We start from the raw sequence: 20,204 nt of genomic DNA on the forward strand, positions 1-20,204 counted from the left end.
AGACATCCTGTACTGTGCCTCTTTTTTCCCTGTAAAAACCCATGTGCCTGGTACCCTCAGAAAGCAGGTTGCTGGGCATGACTGTGGGACTCTTTGGGTGGGAGGATCTTTGTGGCTATAATAAGACTAAGCTGCCACCCAAGCTGCACAAAGATACGGCATCTCCGGTTAGTCAGCGTAACTGGGCTGCTGCCTGGCCTGCTGGTTTACCAAAGGGCTTTGAGGGGAAGTCTGCATATGATGCTCCAGTGCTGAACTGAACTACTTTATCAACAGGGTTGTTCACAGGAGCACTTTGGTTTTCATCATGATACTGGGAGCAGTAACAAACTCGTGCTGGCCATAGAACACCATTGCACAAAACCTGGCAGATGTGTCAACGTAAGACTGTCCTGTGCTGGGTTTGGGTGCATGTCCTAAACTATCAGACATGCTGAGGTTTGTCTGTTTGATTTACCTTGCCTATTTCCTAGAAAGAACTGATTGCAAACTATATTTCTCGTTCTCACCAAAATGTTTGCACAATAAGGAGCTCTCATCTTACAAGGTTTAAAAGGTTAATAACAAGAGCTGAGTCATGTAACTACTTGGGCCCACTTAGGCATTGCTAATCATTTGGCAGGAAGAGCCGTATTTACCTCATCTGAACAGGTCTGCTTATTCACAAGTAAAATGGTATCATCTGCCAAAGAAGGGCATTTCAAAGATGTCTTTGCATATCAAAGACTAACACCATAAAAACACCATCAGGAGAACAGGGAAGGTGCAACATGGCCCGTTGACTAAATTAGCAGTGAAAATAAAGGAAACGCTTCCATGGGGTTGATTAGTTGTATTGATCTGGCTCACTGAATCAATGGAAAACTCTTCAATTACATCTCACTGAGTTCGTTTTCTGTCAGAGCAGCAAGCTGATCTGACTACCAGCCGCTATGTGCCTGCTAGCTCAAACACAAGGGAAAGAGCAAAAGCGTGCAAGAAAAGATGGGCAGTTTGAGGCAAGGGGATTCATAGCGAATGAAACTACCCTTCTCAGTAGCAGCTGGCAGTTATTAGCCGGCAAGGTGTAGCCAGATTGTGCCCTGAGAGTCTCATACAGCCTGTGCAGATTCAGGAGCTCCTATGAGTCTTTGAGACGCTTCTTCACGGAGCTGAAAGGACCCAGAGATACCAAAAGATATTCACTGAACCAACCTGGCAAGTGCTACCCAAGCACAGAAGAGTGGAGGAAAAAAGCCGCATACCTGGAGGACACATGAATCCACTGACATTAATAAGTAAAGGTGGTTGGACCAGTCTGTTAAAGCCCTGAGTCTGCGGGGGTGGGGGGGCTGACAGAAAACTGTTGGACATAGTGGCAATTGAGGCTGCTGCCTTGCTCTGCCCTCTTTTGCCTTCCTGGTGGACCTCAGAGAGCTCTTCCAGAGGCGGCTGGGCAGGTGCTGGCATTTCAGGAATATGAACCTCTCTGATTTGTTATCAAAATGCATTCAGAAGGTCTTACATACAGTCAATATGAAAGGTGAATTTGGTAAGGTGTTACTAAGTATAGACCAGCTGATAGAGTTAATGGCCTTGGCCCTAATGATAACATTAAACAAGTTAAGACTTTATATATATGCAGTGATGTAAGAAAGACCACTAAGCAGAAGAGCTGCTTTGCTATGAAACAGATAAGAAAATTGTACCTGGATTTCAAAATGCAATTATATTTTATGCTAATTGTAAGACAGCTGTTTTGGCAGATCCAAATTAAATAGCTACATTAAAAAGAAATATTCCATCTCTTAATAGCTCTGTTTGCACTTGAGCATCTTTTCGACCCTACAGTATACCAAAGCACTCCTGCCATACACCAAACCATTTCTGAGGGACTGATGCAGGAATAAAAAAAGAAAAAAATTTAGACACCAACAACTGACACCCCAAAAACAAAATACACAGAAACATTCTGCAGCCTGGCCACCACAATAGTAGCTGATAGTAGACCTTGCATATACACCAGCTTGGGGACAACTAAGCCTGGTGGCACAGTATGCAACCTTAGTACTGAAGGGTGCCCCAAGACTCAAGGAAGATGGTGGAGTTTGTGCAGATGAAGTGGCCCCAAGCAAGCTGCCCTCTTTGAAATTTCCAGAGCCACTGATACAGTTAGGCAAATTCACCTCTGCCGCATCACATTTAAATGTTTCACTCTACGCACTGTGATCCTCGTTGTTATCATTAGCGAGCAAAACTAGTTAAGTAGTCATTACAGAAGCGACAGCGCAGAAATATTTCACGATTAACAATGAGTCTTCAAACCAAGTCACCAAAAACAGATGCTGGGGCTGCCCCCGCCAAACTAGTTGCATCTTCCAGTGACACAGAGCCAAAATGACTCAGAGCACCACAAAGCAGCACTTGGGTTGGAAAGGCAGGCTGGTGTTTGTGATAGGCTGCAAGTTATTTTACCAGTGCACGTAGGCAGAAATAAGTAGGACTAGAAACTGCTCGTACACCTGTGGAAAATACATTGCAGAAATGGTGGCAAGCTTTTGCGATAGTTGATTAGGCTGGACTAAAACCCCGTCGAAGCGATGCTCATCAGCTGTCCCATGGAAATACGCTCCAGCTGCCAGTGCCCTGTGCAGCCTGAAGGGCACAGGGCTTGCTGCATCTGGCAAACCCCAGGAGGGGAGCAGCTGTAGCAGCTCCAGGACACCAGTAGAGATGCACACATGAATCTGGAGAGAAATAGTCTTTTCTCTTGGCAATACAACAAGCCCTAATGAGAAGCAGCCCACTCAAGCTTTTGAAGAGTAGACTTCACCAGGAGACTCTGCTGCTCTGATCAGCCTCCAGCCACCCCATCCCACTTATGAGAAATAATAAACTGGGACATCGGAGTTATTTTTATATGTACAGCTCAGTAACCTCACAGAGGGCTGCCAGCAGGGGGGGATGGGGGCAATGATGGGCCAGTTCTCCCAGGACCTGGCAGTGCAACAGGAGCCCAGTGGGCCTGCAGAAGGTTTCCAGTTCCCCTCGGAAAGATGTGGGTGCAGGGGCAGGGCACAGGAACAGAATGCTCCATTTGCCAGCACCCCAAAAGCTGGTGTTTTTTTTAACCAGGTTTAGTAGCCATGAACTCAGGGTATTATCAAAAGGTGTGGAGAGGGGCAACTCTTATGGAGATTGGGGGAGGGGGGGGGAGGGGCTCTCATGCTGGCTCCTCTGGCCAGGAAAATTTATCCCATAATGCCAGGCTGAAAGACACCTTTCCCACCTGTCCCTCCCCACCGTTGCCTCTGCCAGGTGCCAGGACAACAGCCTGGGCTTGGCTGGGCTGCTACATACTGCTCTGCCATTGTGGCCCACTAAAGGCACCCTCCTGCCACCAGCACAGGTGTCCACAGTGGTAACAGCTCTGTGAGGACACAGATAACCAGCTCATGGGCAGCTTCATGACAGTATGCAGCAAACAAGACAGAAAATACAGCTTCTACCGCTTTGTTTCTTCAACAAAAGAACAAATGTTATGAATTTTATTTTATGGCCCAAACTGTGATACAGATGGGATTTTTTCTTTTTTAAGTTTAAATATTTGCATTTTTAAAACCTTTTTTTCCCCCTTTAATCTTTGCTTTGGTGCTGGCAGACGCCTTTTTCAAAGGTCACACCTGGTTAACGTCCTCCCTTCCTAACTGGTGACTATTCTTACTGCTTTCAAAGCTAAGACAGCTTTGGCTTTTAATTCTTTAAAAAAAAAAAAAAGTCACAAAAACCATTTGTTTACCTACAGCTCTGCAAGGACACAGATTACATTGCTTCAGCGCACAGCGGATGGTGAAGCATCTCTGAGCGCACGACCACTCTGTGGAGGCCTCCAGGACCACGGGGAAGGTGAGCAGCTGCTGCCACCGCACACGCACTGGCACTGATACGGGCAACCCTGATGGGCTCCCAAGGCCTTGGCCTTGTCCAGGCGCTGAGCACGCATCCGGGATGTGGCAGTCGTGTTGCAGTGAGGCACCGAGCTGCCAAGGGCCGTGGGAACCGGCCACGCTCGCCCAGTTGCAGCCAGGCTTTTTGCAGACTTCTGTGCAAGCTGCGAGCCATGCAAATGCCATTCGCACTTTTATTTATTTTCTTTTTCTCAGGATTGCTTTAGCAATGAAAGCTGTTAGCGTTTCACTAAAGTCCCTCAGCCTGGCAAAGCCAGTGGTCAAAGGATTTTTTTTTTTTAAGTGAGTTTCAATCTTTCACGAGATACAAAGCATATCAGTTAAGCCTTAGTGTCCTCCATGGGTAGAAAAGCCCTCCCCCCCCCCCCCCCCCCCCCCGTACTGTGGAGTGACTCAGCCTTTTGAAATATCACTCCCAGGGGCAAAGAAACAGTGATGACAGTCACTTACAGGCTGCAAAGGGGCACATTTGTGGAGATGAAGGCTTTGTGCTAGTTTTATTTGTTGTAGGGCTTTTGCTTGCTGTTCTATAAAAAACCAAAAGTAGCCAAGAATGGGTTTTTTTTTTTTCCAATTTCTCGCATAGATTTGTTTTTTAATCCTAGATTGGGTATTTTTGGACAACCTGTTATCCCTAATAGCTCGATCCGCAATCCTGTTCTCTGCTGGAAGATAGTTAGCTATGGATAATTAGAGATAGGCACTTTCTCCATTTCTAACAGAAGCAGCTTATGGCCTTGGAATTTTCACACAAGCTGCTTCTTCCAGCTACTTGCCAGACTTCCGCAGACAAACAGTTGTTAAAAGGAACCAGCACAAAATGTGTATTTTGAATAATTTGATTGATTAAAATATTTTTGCCTCTTGGTTGTTCGTTTTTCCCTCTTGCTTAGGTTATGTCAAATCCATGTAGTTCTCCAGTCGAAGACTTGCTGGAAAAAGAGAGTGATCAAGACCTGTTTTCCTAAGGCAAGGAAAAAAAAAAAAGAAAAGGAAAAAAAAGTCTGTCAATGTTGCAGAACTCTATATCTGCTTATGAAGAAACAGGAAAAAATAGAACTAAACAATTGCCTTCCTTCGCCTCTCCCCACATCAAGGAAGGATAGAAAGAAAACTGTTCTTTCTCTTTTAATGCTGCTTTTAAGAGAAAAAGGAAGAATTTTTAATTTGTAGGCAGAAAGAAATGGGCTAACGTATCCCAAGAATTTGTGTTGATACTTTTAAAAAGCTTTATCTCAGTATTTTAGAGAAATGCAAACCCATAAGGCTTATACCTGTACCTGGCAAATCACTGCAGGCAATACATAAAAAAGAGGCAAAGAGAGGTCATGAAATTATCAGTTCTAGGCAGGGTGTGCCTTCTGCAAAGAAATACTATCTATCTCACCAACCTAGTAGGCTGTTCAGCTGCATCAGCCAAAAAGTGACTAAAAGTGAATGAACCAACATTTCTTTGGATTTTCAAAGGTTTTTAATAAAGCCTTTTATAAGATAATATGAAGATAAAGTGTACAGATGGAGCGTTGGGGGGAGGTAGGGTTCTTTCTAATTGTTCTGCCTAGGTGTTTTTAACCTTCAATAGCTAACATTTAAACTAGACAACCTTCCTTACTAGTGCAAGACCATATAAACTTCACTTGTGTCAGCTCCTGAACCACGTGGAAAGGCTGTGCTTTCTGCCTTATGTGGTTTAAGGGGAGGGACACTACCACGGATCAAAATCAGGGGAAGAGGTAAAAACCAGGCAAGGAATATTGGGTCAGTTTTCCCAGGCAGTTATTAAAATCACTCAGCCTAAAGACTGGGTTGATTTTTCCCTTAGCCTGGTAATGAGTGGTCTTGAATATGCAAAAAACCCACAGTGTTGTGGAGCCTGCTGGAACCATGCAAACCACAGCACGAGTGTGGGGGATACCTCCTTGCCGTGCCCATTTCCAGAGAGCAGATGTGTGTGCTAAGGGTTTCTCCAAAAGGGGCTGCCACTGAGCAAAGGGTCCCATCCTGGCATGGAGCCTCCCCTGACTGACGCCCTCAAGGTCTCTTGAGGATCTTTTCCTCTGGGACAAACATCAACAACCTTGCATGCAGCTGATGTTTAGTCTGAGCTCTCCGCTGTGGCTCCAGCATGCTGCTGTGTTGCCTGGGTCACTGAATCTCAGGCATTTCATACCATGAAGCTCTTAGTGATTCAGCTGAAGGCTTGCAGCACACCACTAGCACTTGTTCTGGCTCCCCAGCAAAGCCAGCAGCATTGTCATCGAGGGGCAGCACCTGTGGGGCTGTGTGCCAGTGCTGCCGTGAAAACGGCACGACTGGCACTAGCTTACACACAGACCAGCCAAGAGATTCAGAAAAAGCTGGGCACTTTATCCAAATCCTCTTAAAAAAATCTTCCTGCTCTTCACAAGGGTCCCTTCCTATTGCCAAACACACCGATGAGTCAAGTGACAGCTATGTTACTTGCTTCTTCCACTGCATTTCATCACTCCAGAGCACTGTGCAGATACAATGCCATGAACCCTCTTGTCATCCTGGAGAGCTTTCGGTTGGACAACTAGCAGGATTGGTCTACATTCCCAAAGAAGCAAATGCCTCAGGGCACCACGCACACTGATATTTTTTTTTTCAGAGCAGTTATGGGATGGACTGTGAATAGCTCAGAAACTTTCTAAGTTCGTAATTAGGACCCATTACAACATCTGTGCTTTATGTTCAAATGCCAAGCTGACTCAGGCTGCCCGCAGCCCACAGCGGGTACACCAGGTCCACTCACATCCACAGATTGCTCCTCTACCACAATCAGAAACATCCCGACCTTGCCATCCACCAGCCACAACCTGCCCAGCATGGAAAGGTGATGAGAACCACCAGAGTATGGTGTGGGTAGCACTGGGTCCACAGAGGACTGCAGAAAGTATTCAGTTTTATGAAACAGGTCTCAGTAGCTCACACAGGGATAGCACAGGTGGAGGAGAACAGGAAAACAGTGGGACAAATTCCTGTGCCTGGCCATGAGCCCCATGAGCTGGACCCTAACCTATTGACTGACTTCCCAGTTTGACCTTGGACCTGCTTTCTCACCACAAATTCATCCACTGATCTAGACTCTGGGCCGACCCCAGCTGCCAAGTCTGGACCCATCCTGCTCCCTCATTCAGGTACTGTGTGACAGGCCCTGGCTGGCCAGGTCCCTGTCCTGCTGGCCGCGGTAACATGCTCAGCTTGTGGACCCCAGGAAACACCTGGTTCTGAGTCTGTTTGGAATTTTGAGTCTTTGTGCATCTACAGTATGATGTGGCTGGTTTCTTCTGGTTTCCCTCTCCTCCTCTGTCTTCCCTATTCAGCAGGTCATTGGCACCCAGGATACTAATAAAGCTTTTGCATACTCTGCACCTGGCACTCTGGCTTTGTCCCTATTTAGCTGTTCTGTGCTTTTCAGAGTTGCTGTTCTCAACCAGAAAAAGCACCTAGAGAGAGGCTATTTCAGGTTATAAGCCTTACTAAATAATCCTGGGTCAAAAGCAGCCAGCTCCTGCCAAGCCCAGGCAAATCCCAGATGATCCTGTCCAGAAAGGGCAAGTGCTTCGTAGCACTGTGTCCACCTTCCATCAACAGCAGCAGCCTCATGCCACAAAGTGGGGCAAAGCCCCAAGGTCCTGGCTTCAGGGAAAGAAGCTCCTGTTTATAAATATTTAATCTTTCACCTCCAACTCCCTAGGAAACTTGGCCTGTCTTCCTAGGCAACGACATGGCCACACTGGCTCTCATACCTGCCAGCCTGTGCTACTGTAACTCGTACCTCACAGTAAAAGCAGGGGGGCAATGCACAACAGCTGCATGCAGTAGGAACTAGCCTTCTCCATGCTTCATGCCCCCAAGATCACAGCAGGACTTTGCACCACTCGTACTTTCTTTACTGAGTTTGGGGTCTTGCCTCCCTTCCCAAAGCAAGTACGGGGACCAGCCTCAGCTGTGTCACAGGCTGTGTGTCAGTCTGTGACTCCTCCAGACAGGGGCTCACCTGGGATAGGACCACCCAGAGCAGCTCAGCAGAACTGTTGTCCTGACAAGGGGAGAACCACAGGCTCTGGGACACCCACTGAGGATTTGCTATTTTGCCTGTGTGAAAGTCAAGTAGACATGATCCCTCAACAGAAAGGACCTGCAGCCCAGTTCATCCCATGCACCATTGTACCTCACAGAGTAAAAGAGGAAAACCCCAAACCAGAGTAGCATGTTGTGATTCCAAAGGGAATCTCCTGAGGCTGCTCGGTGTTATGGAGGCCTCTACTCCGGTGCGAGCCTGCTTTTGCCTAGATCCAGCCCTAGGATATCCCTAAGCCTAGTCCCAGGTTCAGAGGTTCCCCTTTTCATTTTCTCAGGCCTCGGCTGATGCACAGTTACCTCATTCCAAGCTTTTTCCAAGCCTGCAGAGAGCTCGTGCTGCACAGGTGCCTCTCCTCATGCAGCCTGGCTGAGGAAGCTGGGAAGCACCATATCATTTCTTACAGAAGCTCTCTGTGGGCTTGGAGAGGCAGCAATTTATGGGTTGTAACCATAGACATAACCCCACATGAACAATGCTGTTCATTCAGCAAGCCAAGCTGGGCCAGGGAGGGGATAAATTTCTTCCCTTTGCACTTCCATAGCATGGGCCTTCTCCCCAGGGGCAGCAAAGGTGGCGTGCAGGGCCCAGGAAACGGGCTACGGGGCAGCCGTGACTCTCGCCATAAAATCTTGCAGGGGCTGACAGGGAGACCAGAATCATCTTGGACCATGGTGTGCTTTACCAAGCCAATGTTTCCACTGTCTGAAAGCTCTGGCCAAATCTGTCAAAGGCCAAGCTGGGCTGAATCCAGTCCATAGCCATGTCACAAGCAACATTAATCACCCCCTTGCTGAAGAAGCAAAGGTTTGGATGAAACACAGGCATTCCTCTTCACACAGAGGAGCTTGTCAGTGTTTATAGGGGGTGTTTATATGACCTCCAGCTGCCTAGCTTCTTCCTCTGGAGGTAAAAGGGAACCTCCAGGCTCCAGACCTTTATTTAAATCCACCACACCTTTCTTGGACACTGTAGTCTTCTATTGTATGGAGAACCAACTGTCCTGCTTGAGCTCCACCTCTGCTGACTCTTTCTCCAGGTCAATAAGAAGGGCTGTGAAGGAGACGGGTACAGCTTCTTAACTGTTGGTCCAAGTGCCAGCCTCAAGGCTGCTCCAAACAGCAGGCTGATAAGGACACACAAGAAATCTCAGTCTGCTGTTATGGTAGTTGCACTCCAGCTGTGTCCTTTTCTACAGCAATAGCAATGGGGAGGAGGGGAGCAGTGACTCTGCCACAGGTGAGGGACTTGCATGAGAGCTGGATATGTCACCCCGCAGACTGAGTAGGCAGCAGTACCAGACTTTTGTCCTGCGTAGCAACAAGACTGTCTGTGACATGCTGGTTTGTTGTACTTAGTCTAAATTGGGGCCTGTGGCCAGCACTACATTCATTACTGAGAAGCTGAGGTAAGGGGAAATGAAAGCCACAGGGACTATGACACCTGTTCTGCTCTCTCTGTTTCTCTTGTGTCTCTCTCTCAGGAAACCTTGAGTTTCTATATTTGAGCATTGATTATGTCCTGGGTTTGTTCTTATCCTTGTTTGTGCAGTTTGACTGAATTCACACACTCTTGTTTACATAAGTGCCACCCTAAGGCTGCCAGGGAGTTCTCACACCTGGCCAGGGTCCCCCCAACCACAGGGACACGAACTCTTGGGGAGGAGGTGTGCAAGGCAGATGCAACAGACCATACCTAGACATTGTGTAACACTCAAATACTAATACACAAACTAATATGGAAAGGAGCTGCTAAGAGCACAGGCTGGGCCCAGCATACTACACAAACTCTGCCTGTGCTGCTCTGCCACTGTGCTGCTGAGTCCCCAGCAGCAGCTGCGCAATGTGCCCAGATGTCCAGCACTGTGCTCGCCTCAGCACCTGGCACCAGCCAGAGCTCTGCCCTTGGCATCGTGTCTCACCCTCTGTCGTATGCCTGTCCTGTGTTCCCTGGCTGCTTTGCCAGATGCCCATGCTGCAAGCAGGCCTCTTTGTTTACAGGCGAATACACGCCTATCACAAAGCTTCCATATGAGACAGTGCCTATAAACATATACGCACTCCCGGAAGACTACAAAGGGCATGAGAGAATTTAAGAGATGGGATGGGTGCCAGAGGAGAGCAAGGACAGAGACACCCAGAGATGCAGGATATTGGCCCTTGTCCTGGAGAGCAGAGCACTCATCTAGAAAAGGCAGGAAATCTGCAGGAAGGGATTCGTAGCTAGACACAGAGAGGACAGGGCTAGAGTCAGCCCAGCTGCAGAGCAGTTCCTACAAATGAGAATGGGGGGAGGCTACTGGGAGAGGGCTTATGGGAGCAAGTAGAGGTCATGAGGGTTGGGGTCTGTGAAAAAGGTGCAAGGAGAAAGGAAGGCCACTGGACCCTAGGCCACCCTGGATGGCTGGGCTCCTAAATTCCCTCTTCTCCTCCATCAGCAGCATCTTCTTGTTCCTGAGAATGCTAATGATAATTCTTCCACTCTGAGACTCACCTGCCTTGGGATGCCTTTCCCATTACACAACTCTTCCCCCTCTTCTTTTCAGTCCCACACCACTGGAAGTTCTTCCTCACCATTTATTTTTTTTACCATTGCTTTAATTCTCCTAGGAGTCAAAGGTCACTCAAATCCACTCAGACTTTCAAGCCAACCCTCATGTCCTATCACCTTTTTTCTTCCCAGGCACAGGAGGGCAAACTGGAGGTGGGCAACGGAGTCCTCTTTGACTAGATGCACAGGTACAGTAAGGCACATACCACATGCCATGTACACACAGACAGAGCTTTTAAGAGCAGCAGAACAAAGGTCATGTACGGCTCCAGCTCCTTCCACCAACTGACATTTCTGTGGTCAGGCTGATTCTAGTCCTGATCTCTTACTTAGTTTCATATTTTACCTTCTGAGATTTTCTGTCTTTTAAACGCCAGCATCATGTCTTTCCATACAAAGGCCTATATAAAAACCTATACTGCATGGCCTACCCATTTTTTTTTTTTTTTACCACATCTCAATGTGATTAGAAGTTACACATTAAAGAACTGCCCAAACATTGCTCCTAACCCATGATCTCTGGGCCCCAAAGAGCAAGCAAACAAACAAGGCAGGGAACTCACACAGTAACACCAGAAGAGGAAAGAGAATCTACTATTCAAAACAAACATCCATGTAAGCATTGCCTTTTAAATGTTCTCACCTGGCTGGAAACAACTCCTTAGTGGCTTTTGATTAGCATACACTAAGCATTAGGTATGAGCTGAGGTGAGAAAGCTGTGCTTCTCATACCTGTTCTGTCATATCCTTAGTAGCATGTCCTGAGTTACCCCTTCTGTGCAGCTGTGTATTAAGCAGGATTTGCCTTAAGACTTTGTCTGTCCTCTTGAGAAAGAAATGGAGGAATCCTTGCAAACTCACAGTGCAGGGAAGAGCATTTCATAGTAAGTGCAGAGGTGAGCCTGAAGGGACACAAGATGGTAAAGTCCTGAAGAGGGGGACTTTACTGTGTGACTATTTTAATTTCCTTCTCTTTTCAGGTCTTCATTAATAAAACTAAGATTAAAATATTTTCTTCTCTCATAGGGCTATTGAAAGGCAGATTAATTGATCCTTTTGAGACTCTCACAGTGAAAGAATACACATGAAATTGTATAAATTCTGTGTGACTGAGAAATCGGTATACGTGTGCCATAGTTAAGAGTAGGTCGATGCGTAGTACGTGTCTAGGTGTCAGGTATAAGACAAGCTCTGAGAAGGCTGGAGACGAGCTCTCATCTTCCCTTCATACTTCTAAGCACAGGAGAATGTGTGGAACGACCTGTAAACTCCAGCTAAGTTTCTTTAGAAATACGTTTTGAAGGGGAAGTCTCCAATATCACTCCTTCATTAGCTGTAGTAGGCTGAGACTTGCTCACCAAGGAAAGAATCAGGTTCAGTCACTTGCTCCCTGCTCAGCGCTGTCTGTCGGCTCAAGAACCAGACTGTGTTGAGAAAGACTGATAGGAAGAAGTCTGGGTGAGTAAGTGCTCCCTCTAGAGACTTCCATTCAGACAGAATCACAAAGCACATGGTAGCTCAACTCCTTGAACTCTTACTTTTCTTGCTCTCCAGCTAGCAATTCCTGCAGCGTCTCTGCTCGTTTTCAGATCGCTCCATCGGGAGAGGAAGCTGTTATGCGAGCCAATTTCATTTTTAAGACGTGCACAGCATCCTAACCCCCTCACCCCCATCTTTCAAACGACGAAACCTCCCCTTTCTCACGGAACTCGCTTTCGCAAGGCTCTTGCCGGCTCCCGCCGGGCGGGGAGCCTGCCCTCGCGGAGCTGAGCGGCTCCCGGGGGGCCGCGCCCGGCAGCGGCCGAGCGGCGCCGCCGCTGTCCGCGGTGCTGAGCGCGCCGCCGCCCCCGGCAGAAGCGAGCCGCCGCCGCCGCCGTGCACCCGGGTACTGCGGGGACGCAGAGAGAGACGGAGCGACAGAGAGAGACCGAGACCTCCTCAGACGAGCAGCCCGGAGCCAAAAGGGAAGTTTCTGCTCCTAGAGATAAGCTGAGAGTCAGGAAAAAATCCACACAAACGCCTGAGTGCAATCGGAAAATGAATTTAAGCCATGACTTTCTCCAGCCCTTGTCATCTCTGGAGTATCATCGTCTACCATCCGTATAGCTACAAAATTATTATGACCCAGTCCTCTGCATACTTCACAACATGCTCAATTCATATTCCAAATCAAATATTTAAGAAGAAGGCCCACTGCTGAACTCGACAGCAGCCTAAAAAGCAGGGGGAAAGTGGTTGAGCAGTTTCAGAAAACCACTTCTGAGAGGACGCATTGTTGGTTGTTCTTATAGCTTTCAACAAGCCTGCTTCTCTACAGACATTTACCATAGAAGTCCTCCAGGCCTCTCTCTGACCTGGCGTTAATACAAATCATAAAACAAGATTCATGGCAGGGGCAACCCATTTATCATTGGCTCAAACAGGCACATGCAACTGCTGAACAGGTTTTGCATGTGACGCAGAAATGGTGGCAAACAGTAACAGAAAATGACCGAGGGATTCATCCCAAGGAATACAGTCGGCACACACAAGTAGCATGAGTTACTGCTCTCACACTGAGACAGTTAATCAGAGACAGAACAGAGGGGAACGACTTCTATGAGTCTAAAAATGGGTGTTTAAATACCTGCTGCTTTTCTCTCCCTTACTTCTGGAGCTCATGTTTGTGTGAAAAATAAAACGCTTTAAAATAAAAAAGCTTTCTATATTAGCGACATTTATTTAGGGTGAGCTCAACTGGGTTTGGAAATGGCAGAAACTGTCCTAAAAGTTAGTAAAGAAGAAAGTTAGTAAAATGCCATTAGCTAAGCTGGGCAGGAGTTCACAGGACATATATTTCTACCTCTGTAGACAGGATCAGGGGGATCTATTGAACATCAGTAACTTTGCTTTTTGTTTCCTCTTTCAAAAAGCCAGCATCATTAGTTACTTTTAGTAACCATAGCACCAAACACGTACTCAGGAAGCAATTTTTTCAATACTCTTTGAAGACAAAAGCTCAAGAACAAATGGAACAGGGCATGCATATTTCCTAACATGAACACAGCCCTAACAGCTCCCAAGTACTGTGCAGCAGGTCTAAAATACAGGAAGTATGTACTTGGAGCACTTTTCAGACTCTCGCCTCAAAAGTATTTAGAATAAGATTTTCTGTGCTCCAAATCTGTTTTATTTCTTAAGCAGGCAGAGAATTCCAGATGCATAAAAAAGACAAAGTCTCTCTTGTGTACCAGCCTCATTGCTCAATTCAGCAATCTACCACACTGCCTCTCCACTGTGTGTGGCAGGGAAGGTTGGAAGTGAGACTAGGATGGGATGCAGCAGAAAGGGATGGAGATATGACATCAGGAGAATAAGGTGTAAGCAGTCCACCAGTTTTAAACTTTGAGTCCAAGTAGCTGAAATCCAAAGAACTACAGTAACAGTCCCCCACTCACCCAAACCACACTTCTCCTTTCCCCTTTCTCAGCACAGGAACTCTACTATGGAGAGGAGGGGGGAAGAAAACAAAAGAAAACAAAACAAGCATTTCTCAGATTTAAAGATGGTCCTAGAAAGCTCTTACACATTGCTGTAATTATTTAAAGCTGTCCATATAAAATTGCTTTGAAGAACAGTTTCCTATTTTTTTTAATGTCATGTAAGAAGCAGAAAGCATACACAATCAACTTGGCATTGTGCTACTGTCATAAAGGAAGACTTCCTGCTTTAGCCATGTGACTGACTTGGTCAAGCTATCCAGATTACACCAGCCACATTCAAAACTGGAATGGGCAACAAATATTGCACCACCACCACTTGCATGTGAAAATCTGGCCTCCACAAGATGCTTGTGAGGGTCCTCAGATGCCCTCTTTTCATTCATGAGGGTCCATCTGAAAGACTTTCATTCAGCAGTATCCATCAGGATGCCTTTTGGTGGGCAGGACTCCTATTGTCCCACTAAAGGACTCTCAGAGTAAAATGATTTTTGACTCCAAGAAGGTCTGCTGCCCTTACTAGTTTTAAGGAAGGAAAAAGTTGCCTTACACACAGCAGAGGCACCATTGTAGCAGTTACTAGGCCTGGTGAGGCTGGCCTGCTATTGGGTGCATCCTAATTGCTGCTGCTAAGCATGATGGAGTAGGCTGCTGTGGGCAGACCCCTGTGATCAAGCAAGACTATGGAAGGGTGCTCATAACTGGACATCAGGGTTCCCACTGATGTCAGGTCTATGAAGTGCATGATCCCAGCTTCTGGGTGGACTTATTGGATTGTTCATGAGTGCTAAATGGGGTTGGATGGGGGCCTTTGCATCTGTTGGCTAGGACTGGAGATTGAACACTTCCAATCGGACTGCTGGTGCCACAAGATGCAGTGGCATATCTTGTATCGTCCCTCTTAACTCACTTCCAGATCCTCTCACACATGGCTGTAGCAAGCGGGGAGTGCTCTGTTGCACTGTAGTTTCCGAAACACTCTGCAACAAATGAACTCGATATCTGCAGCTACTGGTCTGAGTCCATACGACTCCCTGTTCTGCAGTGACACCGGAAGCTCATTGTCCCTGCCAGCAGGCACAATGATACCCTCCAGAAGCCCCTGGCAGAAAGAGAAGGAAAAACTTTTCAGCTCTATCTTTTAATCTCAGCTTGGTGCTCCCCGCTGGACCTTGCTTTGCATTCTCTCCAAAAGCTTATGGGAAAGAGTCCCATACTCATCTCATATGCCAGGACCACTCCCTTACATGGACAGGGCATCCCTTGCTCTAAACTGTAAAACCTGAGTCAGAAATGAGGGTTTATGTGGTACTTTCTACAGCCTCTGCTACAATATTGCAACAGAAGCCCCATGCTTTCATTCTTCTGGAATTTACCCAGTAGTCCAAGATTTAATATTAACATCAGCAGACCAGAATGCTCCTCAGACAAGTCCTGTTGCTGTTTTCTAATAATTTTCCCTTATTGCTAATGAGCATGAAAGTTGTTTGTCATTGAAGCAGAACATCCTCCTTTCCAATATTCATCAGAAAAATTAATAAAGATTCAAAAAGATGGGAGTGTTGAACGAACGGTTTACCTCCAAACAATAAAAAGGTATGTGTCATCAGCACAATTAGTTTTGCTCCAAAACCAAATATCTTCCTATTTTCTTTAAGGAAAAAATCTACCTGGTTTAATGCTTTCAGCTTCCCCCCTCTACAGTTTTCTGTATTTTAAAAACCTAACTTACATCAAGTGCCACCTATTATTAGCCTTTCCCCCCATATTTGATATCCTGCATTTCTGCTTCTAAGTGCTGCCTTCACCCCTGAAATATGAGGGCTTTTAGCTAAAGGAATCCTCTCTCTCAAATGCGAAAATACACCTCTTCAGCTTTCTAATACATAGTTTTTAAAGAATTTTCCCCATTTGAATACATATTTTTCTCCACAAAGTTTTCTTCCTATCAGTTTTACTCAGAATTTTCTCCTGCTGGGATATTAGGCTTTTATAAACATACCACAATATATCAGTTCACTAGCAGGAGCATCTTGTTTCACGTACCAAATGCCACCACTTGGAAATCACTTTCTAGTCCAGTTTCCAGACCCCTGAACTCCTACCGGCTGAACTGGTCTCATTTGTATAGGCATCAGTCACTGCTGTGGCCTGACTGGTTTTCTCCTAATGACTTCTAAATGCTGTGGAGTCATTTTGTCTAACTCAGAAACAGGGGAGTCCTTGAAGTCCAAGGGGCTGATGATGACATCACCCAAGCGTAGAACAAAGATAATTGGAAAAAAATCATTATGAGAAGAGGTTAAATATACTTGAAAGATATGAATCTTTCTCCTCTGGCAAAGCTCTGGTCTTTGAGTCAGACTTTGCCCTGTCATCACAGCAGGGCTTCCAGGAACATGCACAGAAGGGGAAAAAAACAAGAGCAGAGACAAGTAGGTCACTGAACATCAGGGAAGGGCAGAAGTAATAGAGATAGTACAAAGACTTTCCTCCCTGTAGGGAAGCCATCCTTTGGCTGAGAGTTCCTAACACGCAGCTTGACATGGGGTGGAGGCTTAGACTTGAGCAATCTGCAAGAACAGATGCACATTATTATCACGGAAACACAAGAAACATTGAGACAACTTCTGGTATTTTTACCTGATTTCTGGCCATTTGGGATGAAATTCTTCCTGCCTGATTTTAGTTGCCTCTACTGCAGATACCTAAGCCAGTCACTCCAGGATTTCTTTATGGTCACTGGAGAGAAATTACATTTTTTGAGTAGAATGACCTCATACTACAGCACAGCTTGTCAGAACAGAGGACATGGTTATTATCTAAACATTGACTCTCCTGAACAAAGGTTTCCCAAATATATTCCCAACAAATAGCGTGTGCACAAAAAACATCACATGCTCCCTTTTTCTGCTATCTCTGACACTACAAACGACAGCTCTTCTCTTCCCCAAACTTTATATCCCCACTCAACATTGACTTCAGTCAATGCGTGCCTCTGCAGCCCCTTGCAGAAGCAATGTTGTAAATATTACCAGAGGCTAAGATTGGGACCCCAGCTAACCTCGAGCCAAAGCATCAAAGAGCAAAATGCACGACAAGACAGGTCCTGCTGCCAGGCAACAGCACCACAGGCAGGCTGTTCTCACAGCCACCATGTGGGCGCAGGAGACCTGCTGTGTGAAGTGTTATAAGCAACCCATTTTAGGTGGCTGCAAATCAGGAACCCTTAGCCAAAATAAACCCCTAGGCTTGTTCCAGTGTATTGTTTTTTTAAAAATGATTTATATAAATGCTCTTTCATGAAAGAAAAATACTGTGGTGAGCCTGTGCAATATTTCATCACCATTTTATAAAGCAAAAGTGATCTTCACTCTTGAGAATAAGTAGTAAAACATTAGCCTGAAAAACAGCCATACCTACATTTTGCTGTCCTTATCAACTACTACAGGAATCACCAGGTGATACCTGGGAGCCAGGCTACAACTGGCACCTATCTGAAGCAAAATTAAAATGGCTACTACATAATAAAAGTAAGATTTCAGCTCTTTACAAACATTTTCAGGAATAGAGATCTCTGAGCTGTAATAACAGTTTTTTAAAAGTTAAAGTACTTTATTTATTCAATGTTTACACCTTATTTTCTAAGTGTTTCAGTTCTCTAACTGCTATCCTATACTGTAAAAACGAAGATTCAGTTAAAATATGGGTAATTTGCCAGCGCTCTGGCATGTCTGGATTCCCAAGAATCCATCACTACGGAAATAAAGAGGAAATTAAACCTCTGGAAAAAATAAAAAAGTATGCTATGCTACTATAGAGTCTGATTAACAAAAGCAGGGAAATTTGGAGGCAAGATTTAACTTTATGCATAATTCACATCATTAAGCACTAAATATGGCAGGAGATTCAAGGCTCAGTACTACTCTGCACTCAGATGAGCATCAGGGTCCTCTTTGAAATCATCCGTGCACAGAATTGCTCTCAAGAACTCTGGCAATACCCATTATCATCTAGACAGTTCTAGACATCTGAACTTTAAATTTCTTTCTGTAGGCTTCTCAGTCCTCTTCTGTTATTTTTGAAAGTACTGCTAGAAAATTTAGTCATTTAACTTAGGCTGTTTTAAAGTGAGCCACTACTATTAAATTGCAGCCTGTTTTTCAAATATTAAAAATTGTAGCTTTGAAAGGCCTCATCTGAGATGGTCCCTTTCACAGATGAAAGGGTTGTAACTTATCAAGCATGCCTGAAACAGCCGCAAGAACAATCATCATGAAGAAACTAAGTTTAAGTAGTTTTCTGGTTTAGATTTATACCAGTCTATTCAAATAAGAACTGGTATAAACTCCAGTGATGAATTATAAAAGTACAATTTGTTTTTATTACGTCTGTGATCTGAAGGTTTTGTCAGCAAAGGACATATATCACCAGCTCATTAAGAGAGAGTGTAATACTGTAAGTCTGTCAAAGAATCCCCGAGATGAACTGTAGCCCCTCTCACTATTACTCTCTTCTTTGTTAGTAATAAGAAAAATCACTAATCAGACAGTATCAAAGTAAAAGCAGGTGCTCTGGAATTAAAAGGCATACCTTCACAAGCAAATATACAGTTAAAGGAAAGATCACTTCTGTCAAATATCTCGTTAGTTGATGAATTCTGATTCTTATTTATGAAAGAAGTTTCCCTTTTTAACTAAATCCATGTTTTCAACTGATATTTCAGTGAAGCTGGATTTTCAGCAATTAAAACAAAAATTGAAGTTCTGGTCAGCTGGAATTGCTGACCATACTAGCAACTATATCCATACGGCAATTTTTATTTCTAACCAGACATCAAAAAGCTGGCTATGAATACCAAAGGCCAGAGTTCACACCATAACTGCTGAAGACAGCCATATTTATAACACACAATAACAGAACAGTATGTTTATTACTATGATTTTATGCTGTAATATAGTATTGCAAGAAGTTACAAATCACATAAATGTACTGACCCTCTCGACTATGGGCATAGTACAGCTCCCCTGAAAATTCTGTTGGTATGGCTTGCATTGATGCTTGACATTTAAAAGTAGGACACGCCTTTGAGAAGATCATACACCTCTACTTCAGAACCAAAGTTCCCAAGCTCATCTTTTTTTTTTGTTTTTTTAATACCTATATCCTCTTCTTCTACTTCTAAATGTCCCAGTACCCCCACCCTTCCCTCCTGCCTCACCAATATGCAAGGCTTCTAACTTTCTACTCCTAGCCCTTTTAGCAACTCCCTCCATTACCTGACCATAGAGACTGACCTGACCAGAGGCTTCCCCTCTTCAGGGCTCAATTTTTGTCAGGGAAACGGTAGCAAACAGGAACCTTTGTATCCCAGAAGTGCTGTAAGAAAGGAGGCTGATTGCTCATTTGAAGTGTGTAAATACCCAGCTAGAATGTTACTGCATGTTCAAAGCTTCCTCTAGGCCAAAACAGACACCATTTTTTACAGGCAGACAAATGTTTCTCTGGAGAAGTTCCATAAATTTGAACCCAAAGGCCAAGCCCCATCTTTGTGCATTACTTCTACTGATTTAACGGAGAGCTGCAGAAATATATTCTAGTACGTCTTGAGAGCAAGTCAGACAGTAACGCAGAAGCTGTAGTCACACAGATCTGCCAGGCTGTTAACAAATCCATCATACTATTTGATGAACTCCCTCTGGTGTCACAGGGAATTTGGACAGCAGGAGATGGCAGGCCCACTTCGCAAAACCGACTTACTTCCCCGTTGTCTTAAAAGCTGCCTGGGAGGAGAAAGTAGAAGGGAGCTCATGAGGTCTGTAAAGCTGCATCAGACCTGGCAGTTATTCAGTACTACACAATATTTGGGGAGCCCCATATGAACAGTAAAACAGACAGGCTGCTGATGGCTAACAGATGTGATGGCAAGAGCAGAAATACGGAACTCTTCAGTTCAGTCATATTGTTAACTCATGCCACAGGGATATTTGTCACCGCAGTATTTTAGACCAGGGGTGCAGAGGAAAGGACTGAGGAACTGCTGTTAAGCACAGTGACAAATACAAGCTTTTTCTATTGTCTGTACTCTGTATTTGCTGGGCAGGGGAAGGAAACAAAGCACTA

Source organism: Dromaius novaehollandiae, chromosome 1 (genome assembly GCF_036370855.1).
Source record: "Dromaius novaehollandiae isolate bDroNov1 chromosome 1, bDroNov1.hap1, whole genome shotgun sequence".
NCBI classification, from domain to species: Eukaryota; Metazoa; Chordata; class Aves; order Casuariiformes; family Dromaiidae; genus Dromaius; species Dromaius novaehollandiae.